The sequence below is a fragment of the Zingiber officinale genome, chromosome 7A (genome assembly GCF_018446385.1).
Source record: "Zingiber officinale cultivar Zhangliang chromosome 7A, Zo_v1.1, whole genome shotgun sequence".
NCBI classification, from domain to species: domain Eukaryota; kingdom Viridiplantae; phylum Streptophyta; class Magnoliopsida; order Zingiberales; family Zingiberaceae; genus Zingiber; species Zingiber officinale.
Window position 1 is genome coordinate 108666403 of NC_055998.1, and position 27150 is coordinate 108693552.

Genomic DNA, 27150 nt, shown 5'->3' on the forward strand with positions numbered 1-27150 from the left:
AATGAGAATACCCTCTGTTAAGCATGTTATGACTGATCATTCAAGCCAGTCACATATATAGTGAGAATACCCTCTGTTAAGTATGTTCTAGTCGATCATTCAAGCTGGCGGTATATATATTGAGAATACCTTCTGTTAAGTGTGTCTCGATCGATCATTCAAGCCGACCGCATATATATTGAGAATACCTTCTATTAAGCATGTCTCAGTCGGTCATTCAAGCCGGTTACATATATATTGAGAATACCTTCTGTTAAGCATGTTTTGGTCGAGAATGTACTATAAGATTTATAAGGCTGAGCACCTTTACGCTCGGTCGGACTTCATCTGGCTGAGCGCATTTAAGAACATTGATGCTCGCTCGGCCTTCATTCGGCTAGTAATATACTAAAAGATGTATAAGGCTAAGTGCCCTTACGTTTGGTCGGGCTTTGTTTGGCCGAGCGCATATAAGCACATTGGTGCTCGCTCGACTTTCACTCAGCCGGTAATATACTAAAAGATGTATAAGGCTAAGTGCCCTTATGCTCGATCGGGCTTTATCCGACCAAGTGCATATGAGCACATTGATGCTCACTCGACTTTCATTCGACCGGTAATATACTAAAAGATGTATAAGACTAAGTGCCTTTATGCTCGATCGGGCTTTGTTCGGCCGAGTGCATATAAGCACATTAGTGCTCGCTTGACTGATAATATACTAAAAGATGTATAAGGCTAAGTGCCCTTACGCTCGGTCAGGCTTTATCTGACCGAGCGCATATGAGCACATTGATGCTCGCTCATCCTTCACTTGGACGACAATATAATAAAAGATGTATAAAGCTAAGTACCTTTACGCTCGGTCGAGCTTTGTCCAACCGAGCGCATATAAGCACATTGGTGCTTGCTTTGCCTTCATTCAGCCGGTGATATACTAAAAGCTTTATAAGACTGAGCATCTTTATGCTCGATCAGGCTTTGTTCGGCCGAGCGCATTTAAACACATTGGTGTTCGCTCGGCCTTCACTCAGCCGATAATATACTAAAAGCTTTACAAGGCCAAGTGCCTTTATGCTTGGTTGGGTTTTGTCCGGCCGAGCACATGTGAGTACAGGGTTTTGTCCGGCCGAGCACATGTGAGTACATTGGTGCTTGCTCGACCTTCACTAGACTGGTAATATACTAAAAGATTTATAAGGCTAAGTGCCCTTACGCTCGGTTGAGGTTTATTCGACCGAGCGCATATGAGCACATTGATACTCGCTCAGCCTTCATTCGGCCGGTAATATACTAAAAGATGTATAAGGCTAAGTACCTTTATGCTCGGTCGGGCTTTGTCCGACGGAGCGCATATAACTATATAAGCACATTGGTGCTCGCTCGGTTTTCACTTGGCCGGTAATATACTAAAAGATGTATAAGGTTAAGTGCCCTTACGCTCGGTCGGGCTTTATCCGGTTGAGCGCATATGAGCATATTGATGCTTGCTCGGCCTTCACTCGGCCGGTAATATACTAAAAGATGTATAAGGCTAAGTGTGTTTACGCTCGGTCGGGCTTTGTCTGGCCGATTGCATATAAGCACATTGGTTCTCGCTCGGCCTTCACTCGGCCGGTAGTATACTAAAAGCTTTATAAGACTGAGCATCTTTATGCTCGGTTGGGCTTTTTCCGATCGAGCGCATGTAAACACATTGGTGCTTGCTCGACCTTCACTCAGCTGATAATATACTAAAAGATTTACAAGGCCAAGTGCCTTTATGCTCGGTCGGGTTTTGTTCGACCGAGCACATGTAAGCACATTGGTGCTCTCTCGGCCTTCACTTGACCGATAAATTTTCAAAGTTGAATTTTGAACCTCAAAATTTTAAATTTTGGATTTCCTAAAGGTTTAGAAATTTCAAGTTATTATTGGTACAATGATAGAAGGTTGATGTATGTTTTGAGGGAGAGTTTCTCCTTAGAAGACATGATTTAAATATTTTTTTTTGGATAAGGAAACAATAAAAGGTTGGAAACCTTTATTGTTATGAATGCTCAAGGATGAGTATTGGAAATAATGGAAGATTAGAAATCTTTATTGTAGATGTATGAGTGCTCTAGGGTGAGCATACAACATATGCTCAAGGGTTAGCATAGGCTCTAGGGTGAGCATAGACTCAAGGGTGAGCATAGACTCAAGGGTGAGCATAGGCTCAAGGTTGAGCATGCAATATATTCTTAAGGGTGAGCATAGGATATAAATTAGGGTTGCAAATGAGCCTAGCTGAATCGAGCTTTGGGATGTTCAAGCTTATTTAAGAAGGTAATCGAGCTGAGCCAAGCCGAGCTTAAAATTAACCAAGTTTTTAAAATAATTATTCAAGCTTGGCTTGGTTTATTTTTTATGAGCTTGAGCTTGTTTGAAGCTTGACTTGAGCTTGGTTTATTTAGATGTTATCGATCTCTCAATTCAAGCTTAGCTAAGCTTGGTTTGAGCTTGGCTTGAGCTTGGTTCGAACTTGGTTCGTTTAGATGTTATCAAGCGCTTAATTCAAGCTTATTTGATTGTCTAAAAATTTTAGTTATTTGATTAGTTATTGAGCTTGATAATTTATACTTATTTATTTTATTTTATTATTTACTTAGTATATTTAAAAGAGTTTTATTAATGAATATGACTTGTGAACATTATTTAAGAATGTTGTTCACGAACATTGTTCACAAATATTGTTCACGAACGTTGTTCACGAATATTAATGAGCTGAACACTTATGTATTCAATTTTGTTTGTTTAGTTTAACGAGTTATATAAGCTTATTTGTTTAATTAATCTTGTGTATATTGAATGAACATAAATAAACTCTTACCAAGCTGAACACTAAGATTGTTCATGAATACTTGGTTCATTTACAACCTTAGATATAATGAAAGGTATGAAATTTTCATTGTATTTCCTTTGACAAAATTGACTCTCAAGGGGAAGAGTTTTTGATGTATGTCAAAGGGGGATAAAATATGGGGTTTAAGTTATAAATTTACATTCATGCTTCGAGCATGGGATAAAGTTGAAGTTAGGTTAATATGGGTTAGTCTAACTTAAACATATTATCAAAAATCAAAACTCAAAATCAAGTCCACTCGTGCTTAGTCAAACTGGTCAACCTTGACCCAAAAAATGATTGCACCAACAAACGTCTACTTTTTAATGTTTGACAATATGTTGCCAAATATCAAAAGGCAGAGATTGTTGGTGTAATTATTCTCTGGGTTAAGGTTGACCTGTTTGACTAAGCTTAAGGGGATTCGAGCTTGAGTTTTGATTTTTGAATAATATGTTGTGGACAACATATTTGTGCAATATGTTGTGGACAACATATTTGGACAATATGTTGTGGGACATATATGAGAAGGATCAAGTAGGTCAAGCAGGACCGATACTTGACTTGTAAAGTTCTAACTAGATGTTAGGCAAGGGTAAAGTCCTAACTTGAGGGTTAGACAAAGGAAAGTCTAAGTGGGTCATGGAGGACTACATGTTGGCAAGGAAAGTCCAAGTGGGTCAGGGAGGACCGCACGTTGGCAAGGAAAGTCTAAGTGGGTTAAGGAGGACTGGTGTTAACCCTCTTGCATGTCACGTGACACTCAAATTATTCTTTGTTGAAAACCCATATTGATTTAATAGAATAAACGTAGTATAGGTCCCAAGTCATATTTGTTGGTGCAATATCCTTCTGGTCAAGGTTGACCTGGTTGACTAAGCTTGAGTTGGCTTAAGCTTAAGTCTTGATATTTGGGTTTCGATGTTTGATAATACATGGAGATTGCAGGTGCAATTGTCCGTTTGGGGAGATTGTTGACACAATTCCCCTCTGGTCAAGGTTGACCAGTTAGATATGAAGAAGAGTCAAATAGGTCAAAGGGTTGACCGGATACTTGACTGAGAAAGTCCTAACTAGAGGTTAGGAAGTTAAAAGCCCTAGTGAGTGAAACCAGACAGTTGAATTGAAAATCTTGGTGAGTGAAGCCAAGTGAAAGACCTAGTGAGTGAAGCTAGGTAGTATGAAAATCCTAGTGAGTAAAACTAGGTGAAAGACCTAGTGAGTGAAGTTAGGCAGTATGAAAATCCTAGTGAGTGAAGCTAGGTGAAAGTCCTAGTGAGTGAAGCTAGGCAGAAGTTAAAGTCCTGGTGAGTGAAGCTAGGCACAGGAAAATCCAAGTGGGTCAAGGCTGATCGGACACTTGGTGTTGGTAAGTCTAAGTGGGTCAAGGCTGACTGGATACTTGGCACGAGGAGGAAAAGTCCAAGTGGGTCAAAGGGATTGACCGGACACTTGGTGAGGAAGTCTTAGCAGGTCGAGGGTGACCGGATACTAGGCATGATGCCCCAACAGGTCATGGTTGACCAGATGTTGGGGTTTAGGGACTTGGGACTTGATTAGGGAAAATCAAGATGGATCAATCGATCAACTGATCGATTGAATCATGTCTAATCGATCGGTTGATCGATTGGATAGGTGTCGCGACAAAACTTCCTCCCAATCGATCAGTGGATCAATTGGAAAGCGTCGGCATTAGCACAGAAGTCCTCCCAATCGATCAACCGATCGATTGGGAGCCTCCAATCGATCGGATGATCGATTGGGAGGCTGGTAATCGCGCGAGAGCTTTGAATCAATTGGGAAATTGATTCAGGCTATTTAAAGAGAGCACAGAGGTGCTCTAAATCGATCTACTGATTGATTTAAAGCCTCCCCAATCGATTAAGAGTCATTCAATCGATTGGGATCCGACTGTTGCGCAGGTTATAGCCGTTGGCGAGCGATTTTCTCCGAACTTCTTCGGCTTCCTTCTCCGCATGATCACAGCGACCATTTCAGAGATTTCTCCACTCGCACAGCCAGATCTTGAAGGCTCTTGGGGACAAGTGTAGTCACACTTCCAAGGTTCAAGAGGTAACAACAAGCAACAAGTAAGCAAGAAGAAGAAGCTCTTTATTTATATCTTTTATATTTTCTTCTTACGTGAGTTATATTTGTTGTGTGGGTTTGTACAAAGCTTCTCCGCCTTCGGTAGTTACCCTAAAGGAGTGTTTTTCTTAGTGGAGAGTGTGTCGCGTGTGGATCCTTGGATTAGTCACCTCTTCTTGAGGTGAATACCAAGTAAATCCTTGTGTTAGCATTGTATTTTTGGTTCTTGTTCTTTCCGCTACATATCAACACCAAGAGGCAAGCAACGATGATCGCGACGAGCTATTCACCCCCCCTCTAGCACATTTCGACCCTAACAATATTTTTTTAAGGATACCTAATAAATGTGTGTGTGATTAGATGTAAAACTCCTTTTAGATTTTCTAATTAGAACTGAGGGTTGATTTTAGTTTTCTTGCTATCTAGATTATGAAATGCAATTGAGGTAAGAAAGTGCCTTTAACCAAATTTATCCTAAAATAGAAATCAAACCCTTGCTATAAATAAAACTATAAAACTAAAAAAAGAGTATTCTTGAAACAATTAAAAGAACAATTAAACTAAGCTAGAGGGACAACTTATCACAACTTTATTGAAACTCAATGATGCAACTGAAAATAGTGAGTTCAGCAATCATAATGTAAACTTTGGAATTTGACTTAATGAAGTAAATGTAGACTTTAATCTAAACACACTAATAGACTAATAAACTGCTAACACTAACTTGAGCTAATCTTATTCAAATTGAGTCAATTACCCTTAAGAACAAACATGCAGAATTATTGAAAGGACACTACTGATCACGACTTAACAATCAACATTGCAAAGAAAGAATTTGCTATAACAAATTGAAGAACTAAATTTCGAAGGCTAGACTAACTAACACAAAATTGAAATCCTACTTATTGAATTTAAAAAATAACAATTGAATTTGCAAAGCTAAAATAGAATCCACCACAGAATTTCTAATGACAACTATTGGACAGAGCTAAATTCAAACTGGATGAAGATTGCAGAGAAAAGAAAACTAAACTAATCATTAGATCTAGCAAATAAATCCCAAATAAACGTAAGAAAGACATTCCACAAACTCAAATCTCTGATATATCCCCTTCTCTTTGCTGTGACACAAAGACACTCTTGGAAAATGCCCTTCAAGCAATCAGCGGAGAAGATCTGAACTCCCAGCTAATATAGATGATGCTCATAGCTCCTGGGAACCTCCCTTCAAGTTCATGATTAACTAAAATTCTTGACGCACGAAGAACAGAGGTTCAAAATCTGGAATCACGAGTTCTGATCGATTTCAGGTGTCACGGACAAATTTGGAAATGGAATGGAATTAGAAATGCCGAGGTAATGCCGCCAGTACCTCCGTTGGATGATGGAAACTCAGATCGGGGAACCACCCTCTGATATGTGGCAGGCTGTGGAACGCAAAAGTCGAAGTCATGATCAGGGGAATGCCCTTCTGTTGCTCTCTGATCCTCGGACACGGATTGTCGGTTGCTCAAGTCTCGGCGTCAATGAAGGAAATTGAATCTTAGATTTGGAACGGGAGTGGAGCTTGTGTCACCATGTGAAGAAGATGAAGATGGCACAATGAACAGTAGTGCAAGCCACTGTTCACCATGCTGTTGGTTTTTTCGGGCCGCGAAAATTGCTTTTTCGCTTCGCGGAAACCCCGAAAGCTCCGCCACCGAATCCGTGCGAAGAATAAAACTTCGAAAACATTATGAGTACGAGTTTACAAACTCTAGATCTATATTAGAATATGAGTTTTACCCTTGATGCGTGCCTTTCGCGAATCCCGCTCGTCCAATGGTGTCGGATCTCAAGATTGTCAAAGTACACAACCCTCTAGAAGTATCCACACGAACACAAGAAGGAGATCACCAAACCAAAGTGTGCTAGCACCTTAGTAGGGTTCGACAAGATGAGGAGAGGAAGAGCAAGAAGAGAGAGCACTAGGAGGAAGAAGATGAGAGTTACACTTGCAAAAATGAAACTCATACAATCCAATAAAGTGGCCGGCCACACTTATGTGGTTTGTAACCTCCATGGGATACCAAGAGTCACAACTCTTGGTAACTCCCATGAGGTGGCATCCCACTTAAGCAACCATGATGATGTGGAGCATCATCATTGGCCCACTCAATGCCAACTCACCAATGAGGTGGCATAAAGTCAAGTCAAACTTGACTCTTCATCTTCCCCTCAAGTCAAGTCAAACTTGACTTAATCTCTCTCATGATTGATCTAATACAACCATTTAATTCAAGCTAATTTAATATAATGAATCTAATTCATTTAATTAAATTGATTCAATGAGTCATAATCTAAATTAGACTCATTGAACACATGAATCAACTTGAGTCCAACTCAATTAGCCCAATTAGGATTACTCTTAATCCAATTTGATTCATCAAATGAATCTAATCCTCTTGGTTCATCATATGAACCTAATCTCCATCTAATTGTCCTTAGTGTGTGACCCTATAGGTTCTTGTAACGTTGGCAATGCCCCTAAACCCATTTAGGAGCATAAGTAATGAGCGGTATCTAGCAACACATCATTACTACCCAAATTACAAAAATATTGAGATCCAACATCACCTTGTGACTGCTAATTGTGACTCCTCACAATATATGACAGGTGTCCTTCTATCCTAGACATCTAGATTGATCAATGTGAGGAATAGACCGTGTCATCCTCTGATCAAACTAAATCTTGAACTCCAAGTAGACTCACTAAATCAAATGAGCTCAATATCTCATATTGACTCATTTGGGCATGACCATGCACTTCGTGGTCTCACTCTATCAAGAATATCGATGTTTCTCCCGTCATATAGGAGGGATAGATCCCATCTACATCACTCACATCCCTCTGCATAATTCGTTACATACCCAATAATCGCCTTTATAGTCCACTCAGTTACGGGTGACGTTTGACGAAACCAAAGTACATAACTCCTTATGTAGGGATCCATGGTGACTTCAGGTCCAAGGACTAGTAGTCATACTAATAGCCACATAAGAAAGTATATGACACTCATATAACGATCCATGATACTTTCTTATGGCGGGTCATTCAGTATACATTCTCCAATGCATACCCATGTGTCAACTTGATATCTCTATATCCATGATTTGTGAGATCAAGTCATCAAGTTGACCTACATGCTAGTCTTATTGCATTAACATTGTCCCTGAATGTTAATACTCAACTAGGAATGATTAAGAGTAGTGTTCCCTATATCATCTCACTATCGGTTCAACTAACCGATTGATATAGGTGAGAACCTTCTACTCAAGGACACTATTATACTTATTTTATTTGGCACAAATACAAGTAAGTATAATAACCAAAACACATGCCTTTATTTATATAAGAATGTGATACAACAAGTCCATAATACAATCATCAAATGATTGGCTTTAGGGCTCTAACTAACAATCTCCCACTAGCACTAGTGCCAATCAGCGTAGGCTCTAAGCCCCAATGACCTAGTGTGACCATCATGCTTCCTTTGTGCCAAAGCCTTGGTCAAGAGATCTGCGATGTTAGCCTCTGTAGGTACTCTGCATATCTTCAAATCTCCTATCTCGATAATCTCTCGAATGAGATTGAAGCGCCGTAGTATGTGTTTGGTCCGCTGGTGTGAGCGAGGTTCCTTCGCCTGTGCTATAGCTCTATTGTTGTCACAATAGAGCTCAATAGGGTCAGCGATACTGGGAACTACCCCAAGTTCAGTGATGAACTTGCGGATCCAAACTGCCTCCTTTGGTGTCTCTGATGCAGTAATGTACTCGGCCTCTGTCGTAGAATCAGCTACTGTGTCCTGCTTCTAACTCTTCCAGCTCACAGCACCACCATTAATGCAAAATACGAACCCTGACTGTGATCGATAATCATCCTGATCGGTCTGGAAGCTAGCATCACTGTAACCCTTTACAGCTAGCTCGTCATCGCCTCCATATATCAAGAAATATTCTTTAGTCCTTCTTAAGTACTTAAGAATATTCTTGACCGCTATCCAGTGACTTTCACCTGGATCTGACTGGTATCTGCTCGTCATGCTCAAAGCATACGAGACATCAGGTCGAGTACATAGCATGACGTACATGATAGATCCTATGGTTGAGGCATAAGGGATCTGATCCATGCGGTCTCTCTCCTCTCTAGAAGAGGGACCTTCAGTCTTCGAAAGACTCACACCATGTGACATCGGCAGAAATCCCTTCTTGGAATTCTGCATGGCAAACCGAAGGAGTACCTTGTCAATATATGTACTCTGACTTAGGCCAAGAAATCTCTTAGATCTATCTCTATAGATCTGTATCCCTAGAATGCGGGATGCCTCACCTAAGTCCTTCATTGAGAAGCAACTCCCTAGCCATGTCTTAATAGACTGAAGCAAAGGGATGTCCTTCCCAATGAGTAGTATGTCATCCACATACAATATGAGGAAGACAACTATATCCCGTACAACCTTCTTGTAGACACAAGGCTCATCTTCATTCTTGATGAAACCAAACTATTTGATTGCATCATCGAATCGAAGATTCCAGTTCCGAGAAGATTGCTTTAGTCCATAAATGGACCTATGCAGCTTGCATACTCTGCTAGTATACTGTGGATCTACAAAACCCTCAGGTTGTGTCATATACACATCCTCAAGCAGGTTTCCATTCAGAAACGTGGTTTTGACATCCATCTGCCATATCTTATAGTCATGGTATGCTGCAATAGCAAGCATGATCCGAATGGACTTAAACATCGCTACTGGATAAAAGGTTTCATCATAGTCAATACCATGAATCTGCTTGAAACCTTTAGCTACCAAGCGACCCTTATAGATAAGTCCATCCATGTCAGTTTTTCTCTTAAAGACCCACTTACACCCAATGGGTTTTACCCCTTCAGGTGGATCAACCAAAGTCCATACTTGGTTGGTGTACATGGATTCCATCTCGGATCTCATGACCTCTAGCCATTTCTTGGAATCTGGCCTCATTACAGCTTCCTGATAGGTGGTAGGCTCATCCTCTATGAGCACAACGTCATCATGGTTAGACAAGAGAAATGAGTATCTCTCATGCTGACGACGTACCCTATCAGACCTGCGAAGAGGTATGTCTACTTGAACTGGTTGTTGTTCCTCAACTCCTTGTGGAACAACATCATCCACAACACTTTGTGGTTCTAGTTCAACTTCCATCGAGGCTTCAGTGCTATGGTCCATATCTTGAACTTCTTCAAGATCGAACGTACTCCCACTAGTCTTTCTAGAAACAAAGTCCCTTTCTAGAAAGACCCCAGTCTTTGCCACAACTATCTTGTGCTGACTGGGAATGTAGAAGTAATATCCCTTAGTTTCCTTGGGATATCCAATAAAGTAGCACTTGTCGGATTTGGGTCCTAACTTGTCTGAGACTTGACGTCGAACGTAAGCCTCACAACCCCAAATCCTCATGAAAGACACCTGGGCATCTCTCCCAGTCCATATCCTATATGGTGTCTTTATCATGACCTTGGATGGAACTCGGTTGAGTATAAAAGCTGTCGTGTCTAGAACATAGCTCCAAAGGAATGTCGGAAGATTTGTGTGACTCATCATAGATCGTACCATATCTAATAGGGTACGATTCCTTCTTTCGGATACACCATTCCACTGTGGTGTTCCAGGAGGAGTGAGTTGGGATAGAATCCCACACTCAGCTAGGTAGTCACGAAACTCATGGCTAAGGTATTCTCCACCTCGATCTGATCAAAGTATCTTAATACTCTTGCAAGCTGATTCTGTACTTCATTCTTGAATTCTTTGAACTTTTCAAAGGATTCAGACTTATGTGTCATCAAGTACACATAACCATATCTACTGAAGTCATCAGTAAATGTGATGAAGTACCTATAATCGCCTCTAGCAGCGACATTGAAAGGACTATATACATCACTATGTATAAGACCTAACAAGTCAGTCGCTCTCTCACTGTGCCCACTTAAGGGAGTCTTGGTCATCTTGCCTAGTAGGCATGACTCGCACGTCTCATAAGATTCAAAATCAAATGAGTCCAGCAAACCATCCTTATGGAGCTGGGATAAGCGCTTGTCATTTATATGACCTAAGCGACAGTGCCAGAGATAGGTTTGGTTCAGGTCATTTGACTTGAACCTCTTGGTATTTATGTTATAGATAGGGCTTTCAAGGTCTAGAATGTAGAGTCCGTTTATCAAAGGTGCACTACAATAGAAAATATCTTTTAAATAAACTGAACAACATTTATCCTTTATTATAAAAGAGAAACCTTTCTTGTCCAAACAAGAAACTGAAATTGTGTTCTTAGTTAATGCAGGCACATAACAACAGTCATCCAACTCTAATACAAGCCCAGAGGGCAGAGATAGAAAATAAGTCCCTATAGCAAAAGCAGCAACCCGTGCTCCATTGCCTACGCGTAGGTCCACCTCGCCCTTCGCCAATGCCCTGCTATTTCTCAGCGCCTGCACATTAGTACAAATGTGAGAAGCACATCCGGTATCTAATACCCATGATGAAGAAATAGATAGATTGACTTCTATAACATATATACCTGAAGTGGAAGTCTTACTCGCTTCTTCTTAAGATCTTCCAGGTACACCTTGCAATTCCTCTTCCAGTGTCCGGTCTGACCGCAGTGGAAGCAGGTAGCATCCTTGGCGACCCCTCCTTTAGGCTTCAGTGCCTTGCCTTTGCCCTTGCCTTGAGACTTTCCCTTGTCTTTGGGCTTGCCCTTGCCCTTGTGTTTCTGAACCATCAGAACAGAGTGGGGCTTTACCTTCTTAAGGTTCAGCTCAGCAGTTCTTAACATGCTAAGCAGCTCGGGTAGTGGCTTGTCAATTTCATTATAGCTATTCGGCAAGGATTGCAAGATCAGGTCAGTGGCCAGCTCTTGGCCAAGCGGGAATCCCAACCTTTGTAGGTTTTCTATGTACCCAATCATTTTGAGTACATATGGGGCTACGGGAGCCCCATCTGACATCTTGCACTGAAACAGTGCCCTTGAGATCTCAAATCTCTCATGCTCCGCTTGTCCTTGATACAGTTGATGAAGATGTTCAACCATATCGTAAGCGCCCATTAACTCATGTTGCTTCTGAAGTTCAGAGTTCATGGTCGCGAGCATTAGACAGGATACATCTAATGCGTCATCTTGATGCTTCTTGTAAGCATCTTTGTCTGCTCGCGTGGAATTGGCAGGAGGAGCCTTCAGAATGGGCTGCTCCAGAACGTACAGTTTACGTTCCTGGTGAGAACTATTCTCAAGTTCCTGTACCAGTCTAGGAAATTTGCTCCGTTGAGCTTGTCCTTCTCAAGGACAGAACGCAGAGAGAAGGTGTTCGTATTCGACGTCATGGTTATCTACAATAGAAAAATATAGAAAATAAATATCATATTCTTTTAAATCATTTAATTAGGCCTTTAACTAAATGATGCTCCCACTGAATTCTATAATTCATGTGGGACAAGATCCACATCGTACTAACCCTTGAGTTAGCTTTGGCTAATATGCCCAAGATTTAGTATGATTGGTAGGTAACGATTTACCAATTACATCTCTATGCAACTCTTGTTTATAGGATCATTATCCGCAGTTATATTAAAACTTGAGTTAGCTTTGGCTAATACGCCCAAGAATTAATATAAATGTGATTTATGTCCTATCTTTCCAACCATTGGAAGAATGCCTATAGTTGTACTCGATCCAACCGAGTTAACTAGGAATACTCAATCTAATTGAGTTTGTATTCACCCATGCGTTGATAAGCGGGACCAAGATTGTCCCTCCGTACCCTACCAAGATAATATGTGTTGCTCTGGTTTGGCAGATTCAACAACACATGTGATCGAGGTAGTGATAGGTATCACGGCACGGTAGGCATTAGAGTTGATGCGATTTAGATCTAATCTAATCATCGATGTGTATCAAATACACGATAGATCTAATCTAATCGAAAGGGTGCATCTTGTACACAATTTAGATCTAATCTAATCGTTAGGCACTAATTAATTACTAATCATGCATCACATACACACAAGTAATTAATTAAATTAATTTGTGATTAGTCATGGCCCTACGACAATCTTCTCAAGCCAATGAGAAGATCGGATGGTCAACCTAGGGCCAACAACTTCTCAAGCTCCTCCCTTTGACCACCTTGTGTTGCTCGCACCCTCCTCGTAACTCCGTCTCGAGTGGACCTTCCACGACTCCAATTTTGTACATTACAATTTTGAAACTCGAGTTACATTCGAGTCTAAACTAATTTACAGCAAGAATATATAATAGAGAAAGGCACGACGTGCAGGTTGCGAATCAAATGTACATCACACACAACACAAATGACGGCGCACAGGCCGTAATATGAATTATAACACAAATCCAATCAGATTGGGTCTTTTGGGCCATGACTATCACAAATTATACATAATTCTAAAATTATGTAATTTCCATAATTTTTTGTAATTTTAATACTAATTTTTACAAGTAAAATTTCCCGATGGTCCCGTTTAGCGATTTTCGGGCACAATCGTGGAACGAATCCCCTTGCGGGGCTAGAGGCAGCGCCCCTACCCGCGATCTAACCATCGCGAGTGTCCCTAAGCGATTCTACAGCGCCTTAGTCCGCTGTCCCAAAAAGTTTTGGGGCGAAACCTTGCCGTTTCAGAAAAATTTTCTCGGTAGTCGAAGCCTACAAGTGTATAAACACTTGTGCTTCGCTTCTACTAGAAAATTACTCATAAAAATCCATAAAAACTTAAATTTATAGAAAATCACAGAAGCTATATTTTTCATAAAAATCAAAATAAACTCGTACAAGTCTTCGCACGTGGCTCTGATACCACTGTTGGTTTTTCCGGGCCGCGAAAATCGCTTTTTCGCGTCGCGAAAACCCCGAAAGCCCCGCCACCGGATTCGTGCGAAGAATAAAACTTTGAAAACATTATGAGTACGAGTTTACACACTCTAGATCTACATTAGAGTATGAGTTTTACCCTTGATGCGTGCCTTTTGCGAATCCCGCTCGTCCAATGGTGCCGGATCTCAAGATTGTCAAAGTACACAACCCTCTAGAAGTATCCACACGAACACAAGAAGGAGATCACCAAATTAAAGTGTGCTAGCACCTTAGTAGGGCTCGGTAAGATGAGGAGAGGAAGAGCAAGAAGAGAGAGCACTAGGAGGAAGAAGATGAGAGTTACACTTGCAAAAATGAAACTCATACAATCCAATAAAGTGGCCGGCCACACTTATGTGGTTTGTAACCTCCATGGGATACCAAGAGTCACAACTCTTGGTAACTCCCATGAGGTGACATCTCACTTAAGCAACCATGATGATGTGGAGCATCATCATTGGCCCACTCAATGCCAACTCACCAATGAGGTGGCATAAAGTCAAGTCAAACTTGACTCTTCATCTTCCTCTCAAGTCAAGTCAAACTTGACTCTTCATCTTCCTCTCAAGTCAAGTCAAACTTGACTTAATCTCTCTCATGGTTGATCTAATCCAACCATTTAATTCAAGCCAATTTAATATAATGAATCTAATTCATTTAATTAAATTGATTCAATGAGTCATAATCTAAATTAGACTCATTGAACACATGAATCAACTTGAGTCCAACTCAATTAGCCCAATTAGGATTACTCTTAATCCAATTTTATTCATCAAATGAATCTAATCCTCTTGGTTCATCATATGAACCTAATCTCCATCTAATTGTCCTTAGTGTGTGCCCCTATAGGTTCTTGTAACGTTGGCAATGCCCCTAAACCCATTTAGGAGCATAAGTAATGAGCGGTATCTAGCAACACATCATTACTACCCAAGTTACAAAAATGTTGAGATCCAACATCACCTTGTGACTACTAATTGTGACTCCTCACAATATATGACAAGTGCTCTTCTATCCTAGACATCTAGATTGATCAATGTGAGGCATAGACCGTGTCATCCTCTGATCAAACTAAATCTTGAACTCCAAGTAGACTCACTAAATCAAATGAGCTCAATATCTCATATTGACTCATTTGGGCATGACCATGCACTTCGTGGTCTCACTCTATCAAGAATATCAATGTCTCTCCCGTCATATAGGAGGGATAGATCCTATTTACATCACTCACATCCTTCTGCATAATTCGTTACATACCTAGTAATCGCCTTTATAGTCCACTCAGTTACGGGTGACGTTTGACAAAATCAAAGTACATAACTCCTTATGTAGGGATCCATGGTGACTTCAGGTCCAAGGACTAGTAGTCAATACTAATAGCCACATGAGAAAGTATATGCCACTCATATAACGATCCATGATACTTTCTCATGGCGGGTCATTTAGTATACATTCTCCAATGCATACCCATATGTCAACTTGATATCTTTATATCCATGACTTGTGAGATCAAGTCATCGAGTTGACCTACATGCTAGTCTTATTGCATTAGCATTGTCCCTGAATGTTAATACTCGACTAGGCATGATTAAGAGTAGTGTTCCCTATATCATCTCACTATCGGTTCAACTAACCGATTGATATAGGTGAGAACCTTCTACTCAAGGACGCTATTATACTTAGTTTATTTGACACCAATACAAGTAAGTATAATAACCAAAACACATGCCTTTATTTATATAAGAATGTGATACAACAAGTTCATAATACAATCATCAAATGATTGACTCTAGGGCTCTAACTAACACATGCCTGCACTACTGTTCATCGTGTCGAAGCTGAGCTTTTAAATCCTGGCTTGAACCCGATTCAAGAGTGGCTAATAAAATGGCTTGAGTCACATGGCTTAGGTTGAGTTTAGTTGATTTACATGGTTTTAGCTACTCTTCTTGATTGCTTGAACCCAACTCCTCCTCAAATAAGCTTGAATCCCTTGCTCAATAAACCCCATTGGTTACCTACATAATCAAATTACATTTATGAGACAAAAATTCATGAATTAAAGAAAAAAATGTGGTCAGCTTAAATCAATCCTTGCTTTGTAAACCACATCACAAATCAATTCATCAATATAATAATTCTCCAAAAATCATCCGAAAACCAACAAAATAATATGTCCAATAAATCAACTATCAAGATCCCCCACACTTATTCTTACATGTCTCATGCAAGTCAAGAAAACTAAAGAATTTACTTTAATGGTACCCCCTAGACAAATTCCTAATCATGATTAGAAACTATAGAAGGAAAACCATCTAAGATTGTCAAATTCCTAGAACTCAAGCATTCATGAACATCAACTTTTACTCTTGGTTAATAACATAATGATTTTCATCCATCATGAATAAATTGAGAACGATAACACACTAATCTCACAAGAATATAATTTTTGGTGGCCCTCATCCTATTTCAATATGTGATCACAACAATGGAGGGTACTTATGCTACTTATGCTTCTTGCACTACCATATGCTTATTTATCTTCTACTCTATATCATGATCATGGATATAAATTCACATTATGAAGGTAAATCATAAAGAAGAAACATTGCAATTAGAAGTTTTAGTCAACAACAAGCAAAGATAAGAAAGAATTAGTTCAATTGCTAGTAGAAGACATGGGTACATAAGTATGCTATATGATTGGATTCCGACCACACTCCCCTACTTCTCTTCTTCCTTAACTCACTTCCATATGCATCACTCTATTGAGAAATTCAGCTTCAAGTTCATTTCAGTTTCCGTAGTATTTCAGCAAACTTATCTCAAAATCTCAATATAATGTAAGCTGATTTTTTTCTTAATGTTCTAAAAACCTGAGCTTGATTTCCTTAGATTTGAGCCTAAGGAAACACTTCGTTCATTCTCAGTTAAAGTATTTTTCCTTCACTCTACTTCAATTTCTAGTCTTTACAAAGTTTGGCACAAAATCTGCACTGCAAAGAATTGGAATAATACTGCTTATCTTGACTTTACTGTTTCCAGTTTCAAAACTTGACCTCCAAGTTCTTTTCCAATTGTTATCTTCATTCACTAATTTATGAACCAATAATTCCTTCCCATCTACAATTCTCTTTTTTTTTTCAATATTCATTTTCGATTCCTATAAATCAGCTTCAAAATTTAGATTCTGTAATTCTACAGTCTAGCCAACTACTGATCTCCCTTCAATCCAAGCTTTACCATCTCAGTCCTAAAATGATTTCTCACATCACATTTCTTCAATTGAAACTTGAACACAATAAATTCCAAATCAGGTATTCAATCTAGCCACTGGATACAGAATTCTGAACAATCAAGTTTCATATTACAGTTATGAATTGTTTCTGTTCTTGTTTAAGACTCCTACTTAGTCACGAGTTTCTATTTTAGTTTTAGAGATATTGAATACTTGCTCCCATTACTACCTCTACATGTTTTCTATTTTCCAATATTTCTCATTTTTCTTCATTCTTTTCAAACTAGAAGAGCAGTTCTTCCTTATCAGATTTCATCAGCATACAGAATTTTCTGCATATCAACCCTGATACGGTGCATGAGGAGGGGGCCATGCGGCTAACGTGGTCAAAAGTCAAGCCCATGGGATGATCAGAAGTCCAGCCCCCGTGAAGGTCAGAAGTCAAGATTATGTGGCCACGGTCAAAGTTTTCGTTGATAGGGCAGCCAAGGGTCAAGAATATAGTTGAGGCGAGAGCCAGCCTCAAGGTCAATTAAGGACCGGGCCCACAGGCCAGGTACAGTTGCAGACCGGGCCCACAGACCAGGTAAAGTTGCGGAAGAAAAAGCCTCTGGCGTAGCACAGACCGAGCGCACAGGTCGGGACGAACAAATCTTGGATAACAGAAGACAGAAACAGGTCGGTATACAGACCTAACGTACAGGTCGGGACGTACAAACCTTGGATAACAGAAGACAGAAATAGGTTGGTATACAGACCTAACGTATATGTCAAGACGTACAAACCTTGGATAACAAAAGACAAAAACAGGTTGGTATACAGACCTAACGTATAGGTCGGGACGTACAAACCTTGGATAACATAAGACGGAAACAGGTCGGTAACAGACCTAACGTACAGGTCCAGAAGAACAAACCTTGGACAACCGAGGACAGAAGTAGGCCGGCATACAGACCCGGCGCACAGGTCGGGACGAACAAACCTTGGACAACTGAGGACAGAAGCAAGTCGGCATACAGACCGGGTGTACAGGTCAGGACGAACAAACCTTGGACAACCGAGGATAGAAGCAGGCCGACATACAGACCGGGTGCACAGGTCGGGACGAACAAACCTTGGACAACTGAGGACAGAAGCAGGTCAGCATACAGACCAGGCGTACAGGTCGGGACGAACAAACCTGGATAATCGAGGACAGAAGCAGGTCGACATACAGACCGGGCGTACAGGTCAAAACGAACAAACCTTGGATAACCGAGGACAGAAGCAGGTCAGCATACAGATTGGGCGTACAGGTCAGGACGAACAAACCTTGGATGACCAAGGATAGAAGCAGGTCGGAATACATGGGCAAGCGTACAGGATAATCAAAAGCAGACCGAGCCCTACAAGTTGGGACCCAGGGCATGCATAGGACCAGATGAGTGATGTAGTAGAGGATAGCTACAGGTCTGCGCCCACAGGTCATGATCAACATATATAAAGAGCCAGTATAGGGATAATGAGAGGAGGAGGCCTGGCGCTACATGACAAGAAATTCAGGGAATCGTAACCGCATGTCAGAGAATAATCACTGTCTGTCAGAGAATATGCTAATGGTCGGGTACTTACAGCACTTTGATTCCTTCCTAGACCTATAAGAAGACGCCACGTGTCACCCACCGCCAAACAAAGCCTGACATCTGACATTCCTGAACACCTGTCAAGCTCCAGAAGCATCCGATGTAATATAAAAAGGGATGCTTTGTCCCTTATGAAGGTACGCTGACTCGTCACTTTTCACTCATCTTTACTTTTCGTCCTTTCTCTGTGTTTCTGAGAAAAAAGTACCTGACTTGAGCGTCAGAGGGCCTGACTCGGGGACTTTTCCCTGGTTTCTGGTCTCTAACGGCTCGTGGGCTTGTCTGAGTGTGCAGAGTCCTTGCGTCATCATCCTGATCTGTTGGTTAGTCCTAAGAAAATCATACCGGTTCCACTGTATAAAATTTTTGTACAAGTATCGAACCTTTCCTTAAATAATCTATTGTGTTCTTTAGAAGTTAAATTAGGAATTGCAGACGGAACTTAACATCATTGATTCCAAATTTAACTTATCTGTTCTTAATGGTTTAGATTTGAATCGCAAGCGGAACTTAACACTATTGATTCAAATCTACCTAAGTTATTAATTCCATAAATATTAATTTCCAAAATTGACTTCCAGGACTGCATGGCGAGGCACATGACCTTCTTGGATATGGGAGCAACCACCACCGCCTAGGCAAAGCCTTTTAAGGAAAGCTAATATTTATTTCCTTAAATAACTCTAGGTTAACCAAAAAGAACAATCGAATCACAAATTCGAAAAAGAAGAAAACACAAACTCGAAAAAACTATTTCGAAAACTCTAGAATCATATGCCTCTTGTGTTTGGTATTTCCATAAATAACTATACAAAGAAAACTAGTATGATGCGGAAAACAATTACTAGTTATACCTTTCTTTGTAAGCAAAATAACCTCTTGATCTTCTACCGTATTCCTCTTCTTATCTCGGGCGTTGTGTGAGTAACGATCTTCCGAGACGAGAACCACCAAGCTCCTTCTTCTCCAAGCTAGATTCGGCCACCAAGAATTCTCCATGAGAAGTAGAGGTCCGACCACTACCACCAAGCTCTGAGGGATGCAAGAAACAAAAACCTCCTTTCTCTCCTTCTTCTCCTAGCTTGAACCGGCCACCATCAAGAGCTCCAAGAGGGGAAAAAACCGGCCACTAGAGAAGAAGAGAAGAGGAGAGGGAGAACCTCTAAGGGCCGGCCACACCAAGGAGAAAAAGAGAGGAAGAAAAGAATAGAGTTGTCCACAATGAAGGCACCTCTACCCCCTCTTTTATATTCCTTGGTCTTGGCAAATAAGGAAATTTTAATAAAAACTTCCTTAATTCCTTTGCCATGAAAAAGAAAAAATTATTTAATTAAAAATAATTTTCTTTTCTTAATATCAATGGTCGACCACTTAAAACAAGGAGAGTTTTAATTAAAACAAAAATTAAAACTTCCTAATTTGTTTCCAAAAATTTATAAAAATTTCTCCAATAATTTTAATCCCTTCATAATTGGTTAGTAAAAAGGAAATTTTATAAATTAAAATCTTTCTTTTAAATATGTGGATAATTTCCAAAAAGGAAAGTTATCTCTAAAAATTAAAATCTCTTTTCAATCTACAAATAAGGAAAGATATCAAATCTTTTCTTAATCTTTTGTAGAAACTAATAAAAGAGAATATTTAATTTTTAAAACTCTCTTTTAAATTATGATCATGGTTAAAAAGGAAAGTTTTCTCAAAATTAAAATCTCCTTTCAATCTATAAATAAGGAAAGATTTCAAATCTTTTCTTAATCTTTTGTAGAAAGCTAAAAGGAAAAATTTAAAATTTAAACTCTCTTTTAAAACCATGATATCCACATAAGAAATAATTTTAATAAAAATCTTTTTTAATATTCTAGTGGCCGTCCACCTAAGCTTGGGACCCAAGCTTTGGCCGGCCACCAACTTGGCTCATCCTCTTGGTCTTGGCCGACCCTAGCTTGGGTTCCAAGCTAGCTTGGCCGACCCCATTAGGATGGGTAAGAAGGTGAGTATGTGGTATGTATAAATCTCTATATACAAGAGGCTATGATAGGGACCGAGAGGAGGAATTGGTTTTGGCCTCCCGATGAAATTAAGCATCCCGTGTTCACCCCGAACACATAACTTAATTTCATCAATAATAATTCATTCCACTAAAGAACCATTATTGAACTACCGCACCAATCCCCAATTACATTTTTGGGCTCCTTATTATGAGTGTGTTAGTCTCCCTGTATTTAAGATGTCGAATGCCCACTAATTAAGTGAGTTATTGACAACTCATTTAATTAATATCTTAGTCCAAGAGTAGTACTACTCAATCTTATCATCATGTCGGACTAAGTCCACCTGCAGGGTTTAACATGACAATCCTTATGAGCTCCTCTTGGGGACATTATCAACCTAGATCACTAGGACACAGTTTTCTTCTATAATCAACAACACACACTATAAGTGATATCATTTCCCAACTTATCGGGCTTATTGATTTATCAAACTAAATCTCACCTATTGATAAATTAAAGAAATAAATATCAAATATATGTGCTTGTTATTATATTAGGATTAAGAGCACACACTTCCATAATAACTGAGGTCTTTGTTCCTTTATAAAGTCAGTATAAAATGAAACGACCTCTAATGGTCCTACTCAATACACTCTAAGTGTACTAGTGTAATTATATAGTTAAGATAAACTAATACCTAATTACACTACGACCTTCCAATGGTTTATTCCTTTCCATCTTGGTCGTGAGCTACTGTTTATAATTTATAAAGAGCCGATAACACCATCTTCTGTGTGTGACACCACACACTATGTTATCTACAATATAAATTAATTGAACATCTACATTTGGTATATATAAATGTAGACACTTGACCAATGTGATTCTTATAAATGTTTATACAAAAGCTAGGCTTTTAGTATACACTCCAACATGATCATCATTCCTCGTCATCCGTCCGTGTGAACCCTTCCAGAGAGTGCCAAATCGACCGGACTCCACAGCGACTTTTCGTTAACCCCTGGTACATCGAGGCCCGTCTTCATCCGACTCAGCTTCCGGATGAGATCAAATTTGGCGTCGTCTGTGGGAAACTCCTTGCCTGTTTCGGTGCGTGAAGATGGAGGACTCGGGCAGAATCAATGTGACCATGACCGCTGGAGAGTACGAGCTCTTCAAAGAAGCCAAAAAGTGAGCAACCTCTGAGAAATAATAGACCACCGCCTCTCGACTAAAAAATCTACCTGAGGTTTCTAAAGAACCTGCTCACGCCTCAGATCGAGGCTCCAAACGGAAACAACCTCTGGAGTTTCCACCTGCTTTCTATAGGGAGCCGGGCCAGGGTTACTATCAACCTGAGCCTGGATATTACAGTCACAAGGAGTAACCTCAGGTTTCTATGGCTGAAAGTTTGCTACATAAAGATTCTAAGAAGGGGAAGGCTATCGTCCCGCGTGACGAACGACGGTCGGAACCAGAAGAGAAAGTGCCCTTCTCCTCTAAAATCCTGGAAGAAAAACTACCAAAAGGGTACCGACCCCCTGCTATTGGTGAATATGATGGCAGTAAAGATCCTGAAGACCACCTCCGCAAATTCAGGAACGCAACTCTGCTGCATCAGTACAGTGATGCCGTTAAATGTCGCGTGTTTCTTAACACTTTGTTGGGATTTGCCCAGAAATGGTTTGATGGATTGTCGCATGGGTTCATCACCTACTTCACCGACTTCAAGATAGCATTATTGCGCCACTTTGCCAGCAGCAGGATATATCAGAAGACCAATCACTGCTTGTTCACTCTCAAGCAGGGGTCTGTCAAGCCGTTGAGAAGCTATATCAAGTGCTTTAATCAAGTGGCTCAGGACGTTCCCTCGGCCACATCAGAGATACTGATGAGTGCTTTCTCCCATGGGCCGACAGAGGGGGAGTTCTTTAGGGATCTCATTAGAAATCCTGTAAAGAATCTTGATGAGATGCTGGAGAAGGCGGCCAACTATATCAATGTAGAGGAAGCGCAGGTGGCTAGAAAGAAGGCAGACAAATCACCCCTGCTTCCAATAGACCAGAAAGAAGAGCACCTCAAACGCCTGCTCAGCCTCTCCCACGTGCTCGAGACGCCCGACCAACTTTCCACCCTGGTCAGGATGCTCGACCGGTTCCATGGGTTGCTGCCGTTCAGGTCCCTCGACCTGGACCATGGGGAGCGCGTTACTGCACATATCATCGCTCTCACTTGCATGCCACTAGTGACTGCTACCAATTTGCGCGAGATTCACGCCGTGCTGCTGAGTTGGTCCTGCCACCCCCCGAGTTGGCACCTTAGGTCAGCGAATGATGGAAGAAGGGAGCAACCCAGTAGGACAGGCAGGTCAAGCCGACCGACCACGGGCCGACCAGGAGGGACCTAGCCGACCATAACAAGGGCACGCTGGAGAACATGGGGAAGCCCGCGAAGCAGAGAATCGAGGCAATGTGGCCATTCGGGACATAGGCATGATTTCCGGGGGACCTACCGATGGAGATTCAGGCCGAGCGCGTATGGCTCATGAGCGCCACTTAGAAATTCACGCTGTGGGATGTAGTCTGCAGCAAGCTACCGACCCGATTATCAGCTTTGGACCATAAGACCTGGAAGGTCTGGAGTTGCCCCATGAAGATACCCTCATCATCAAAGCCATTATTGCCAACAACCAAGTGGCACGAGTCTTTATTGACACCGGAAGCTCGGTCAACCTATTATTCAGATCTGCCTTTGAAGAGATGCAGATCGATGCCAATGAGCTACATCCGATGGTTACTTCCCTATATGGTTTCACTGGTAATGAGGTGAAGCCCATGGGTCAGATCAAGTTGGCTATATCTTTGGGGAGTGAGCCGCTGGTCAGGACCAGGAGGAGCACCTTTATCGTGGTGGACTCACCCTCCTCCTACAATGTTATTCTCGGCCGGCCAGCCTTACACGAGTTGAGGGCTGCTGTCTCCACTTTCCACCAAAAAATAAAATTCTCGGTCGGCGAACAAGTTGGGGAAGTCAGAGGAGAGCAGAAAGTCTCTAGAAGATGCTACATCGATATGGTGAGGGTCGAGGCTCGCAAGGCGCAAAGAACTCAGGATGGGGCTGTCCATGCCATCCAGGAGGAGCCTATGCCTATAGTAGAAGAGCCCATCCCCTACGAGGAGGTCCAATTATATGCTGAGCGCCCGGAGACTCTCACACGCATAGCTGGAGACCTGCCGCCTGAGCTGAAAGAAGAACTCATTCAATGCTTGATTCGCAATAGGGATGTCTTCGCCTAGTCCACGGAAGAGCTGCCCGGGGTCAGGCCTGAAGTTGCGGAGCACAGATTGCATCTCTTTCCTGATGCTCGGCCCGTCAAGCAAAAGAAGAGAAACTTTTCGATCGATCAAAATAGAATCATCCGGGCTGAAGTAGATCAGCTCAGGAAAGCGAGCCACGTTAGGGAAGTGCAGTTCCCGTTTTGGCTTTCTAACGTGGTTTTAGTAGCAAAGCCCAACAATAAGTGGAGAGTCTGCATAAACTTCAGATATCTCAACAGGGCTAGCCCCAAAGACTGCTATCCTTTGCCTCGGATCGATCAATTGGTGGACTCAACCGCTGGATGTGAGAGAATCTGCATGCTAGATGTCTATCAGGGGTACCATCAGATCCCTTTAGCCCTGGAAGATCAGGAGAAGGTTAGTTTTATTACTACTGATGGTACTTTCTGTTATACCATCATGCCTTTTGGGCTCAGGAATGCGGGAGCCACCTATCAAAGGATGATGGATAAGATATTCCGGGAGCAGACCGGGCGCAATGTGGAAGTTTATGTAGATGACATTCTCATCAAATCTCCCTTAGTTGCAAACCTGATAGCCGACGTAGAGGAGACCTGCAACACTCTTCGGCAGTATGGGGTAAAATTAAATCCCTTGAAGTGTCTATTCGGAGCTAAGGGAGGAAAGTTCCTGGGCTATCTCGTCACTGAGAGAGGAATTGAAGCCAACCCGGAGAAAGTCCAAGCGCTTCGAGATATGAAAGCTCCCCAGAATTTAAAGGAGGCTCAGAAGTTGGTTGGCCGGATTACACCCTTGTCCCGATTCATCTCCCGATCAGCAGATAAAGTGACACCCTTCTTCAAAGTGCTCAGAAAAGCCTCCAAGTTCTAGTGGGATGAAGAGTGCAACCGGGCTTTTGAAGAATTAAAGACATATCTGGAGACCCTGCCTTCTCTGTTCAAGCCTATCGCAGGAGAACCACTCTAGGTCTACCTATCGGCTACCCCTGAGGCCGTGGGGGCAGTGCTGGTAAAAGAGCAAGACAATGTACAGCGGCCAGTGTATTTTTTCAGTCATCCATTAAAAGGAGCTGAGTCTCGATACACAGCTCTGGAAAAGTTGGTTTATGGATTGGTACTGATGGCTCGGCGTTTGAGACCCTACTTCCTGTCTCATCCTATTACGGTCCTGACAAAGGTGGCTGGTCAACTTATCAAATGGACAACTGAATTAGGAGAGTACAATATCACTTATCAACCTTGCACTGTTATCAAAGCACAGGCCTTGGCTGATTTCTTGACTGAGGTTCATCAAGCTAGCCCAGACGAAACTTGGAAAGTTTATGTAGATGGATCAGCTACACGGCAAGGGAGTGGGGTTGGAATTCTTTTAATATCCCCTCAAGAAGATATTTTGTAGCTAGCGGTGAGACTAAACTTCCGAGCTACCAACAATGAGGCAGAGTATGAAGCTTTATTAGCAGGCCTGCAGGATGCTCGACATGTGGGAGCTTCCCGAGTGATCATCTATTCAGACTCCCAGCTAGTGACTCAGCAAATAAGTGGAAACTTTGAGACCAACAGTGACAAGCTGCAAGTGTATCAGGAGCCTATTTGAAGATGAAAGAAGATTTCAAGGAAGTCATGGTCAGCAAGATTCCTTGAGCAGAAAATAGCCGTGCTGACGAGTTAGCTAAAATGACTATCTCCTTAACTACTTGGGTATTGGACAGGTCAATGGCCTAGACATTGCTCATAACTCAAATAGATCTACAGAATAACCAGAAAGAGATTATCGACTGGAGGGCACCAATGATTAGTTATCTTCAACAGGGCACCCTGCCCACAAATCCGGAGCAAGCCAGGCTAATCAGGAAAAAGGCCCATGCATACACCATGATAAGAAATCAATTATATAAGCGGACATTCTCCAGGCCTTTACTCAAATGTATAAGCAGAGAGGAGGCATACCAAGTCTTGCGAGAGATGCATTTAGGATGCTGTGGCAGCCATACCGGAGGCCGAACGTTAGCTCGGAAAGTGCTGCTAGCCAGATATTTCTGGCCCACCCTACAAAAGAACGCGCAACAACTTGTGAACACTTGCCTGTCCTGTTAGAAACATCAGAATCTGACGCATATGCCTACCTCGACATTAAAGACATCTATGGTCTCTTACCCCTTCGATCAGTGGGGTATGGATATCGTAAGACCTTTTCCTATGGCAACCGGTCAAAGGCGATTCTTGTTGGTAGCCGTGGATTACTTCTCCAAGTGGGTGGAAGCCGAAGCTCTGGCCAGAATTATCGAAGGAGCAGTTATTCAATTTTTATGGAGGAACATTTTGTGCAGATTCGGCATACCTCATAAGTTGGTATCAGATAATAGGAGGTAGTTTCAAGGTCGGAAGATCCAGGCCTAGTGTCAAGGATTCAGTATCATACAGGCCTTCACCTCTATAGCCTACTCGCAAAGTAATGGGCAGACTGAGGTGATTAATCGAGAAATTATACGAGGACTTAAAGTAAAGTTGGATCATGCCGGAGGAGATTGGGTAGATGAGCTACAAAGTGTTCTCTGGACGTACCGAACGACACCCAGGGAAAGCACAGGCCTCACTCCATTCCACCTGGTCTACGACAGTGAAGCAGTGGTACCCGTGGAGATCGGAGTGCCCTCATCTAGAAGAATTCTATATGACGAAGAAAATGCTGAGCGACGATTGATAGAGCTGGACCTCATTACCGAAACTCACGAACAAACAACAGCCCGACTATTACCTTATCGACAAAGGATGCGGTAAAATTATGACAGAAAGGTGGTCCCTCGCTTCTTTGGAGAAGGAGACTTGGTCTGGAAGCGAGTGAAACCCGTGGGAGATGTGACTAAGCTAGCACCTCAATGGGAAGGGCCTTATAAAGTCATCAAGAAGTTGGCATCTGGTGCGTACTACTTGCAAGATAACTGGGGAAGGAATCTGGAGCGGCCTTGGAGCGCTAACTATCTTAGACCTTATCGTACATAGGTACAGGGCTATTAAGGGTAGGACAAAGCAGATCGGGAGTACTGACCCGACCGACCAATATGAATGTGTATCTGGACAGGGTTATCTTTATTCTTTGTACATCATCAAAGACATTCTGAACCCA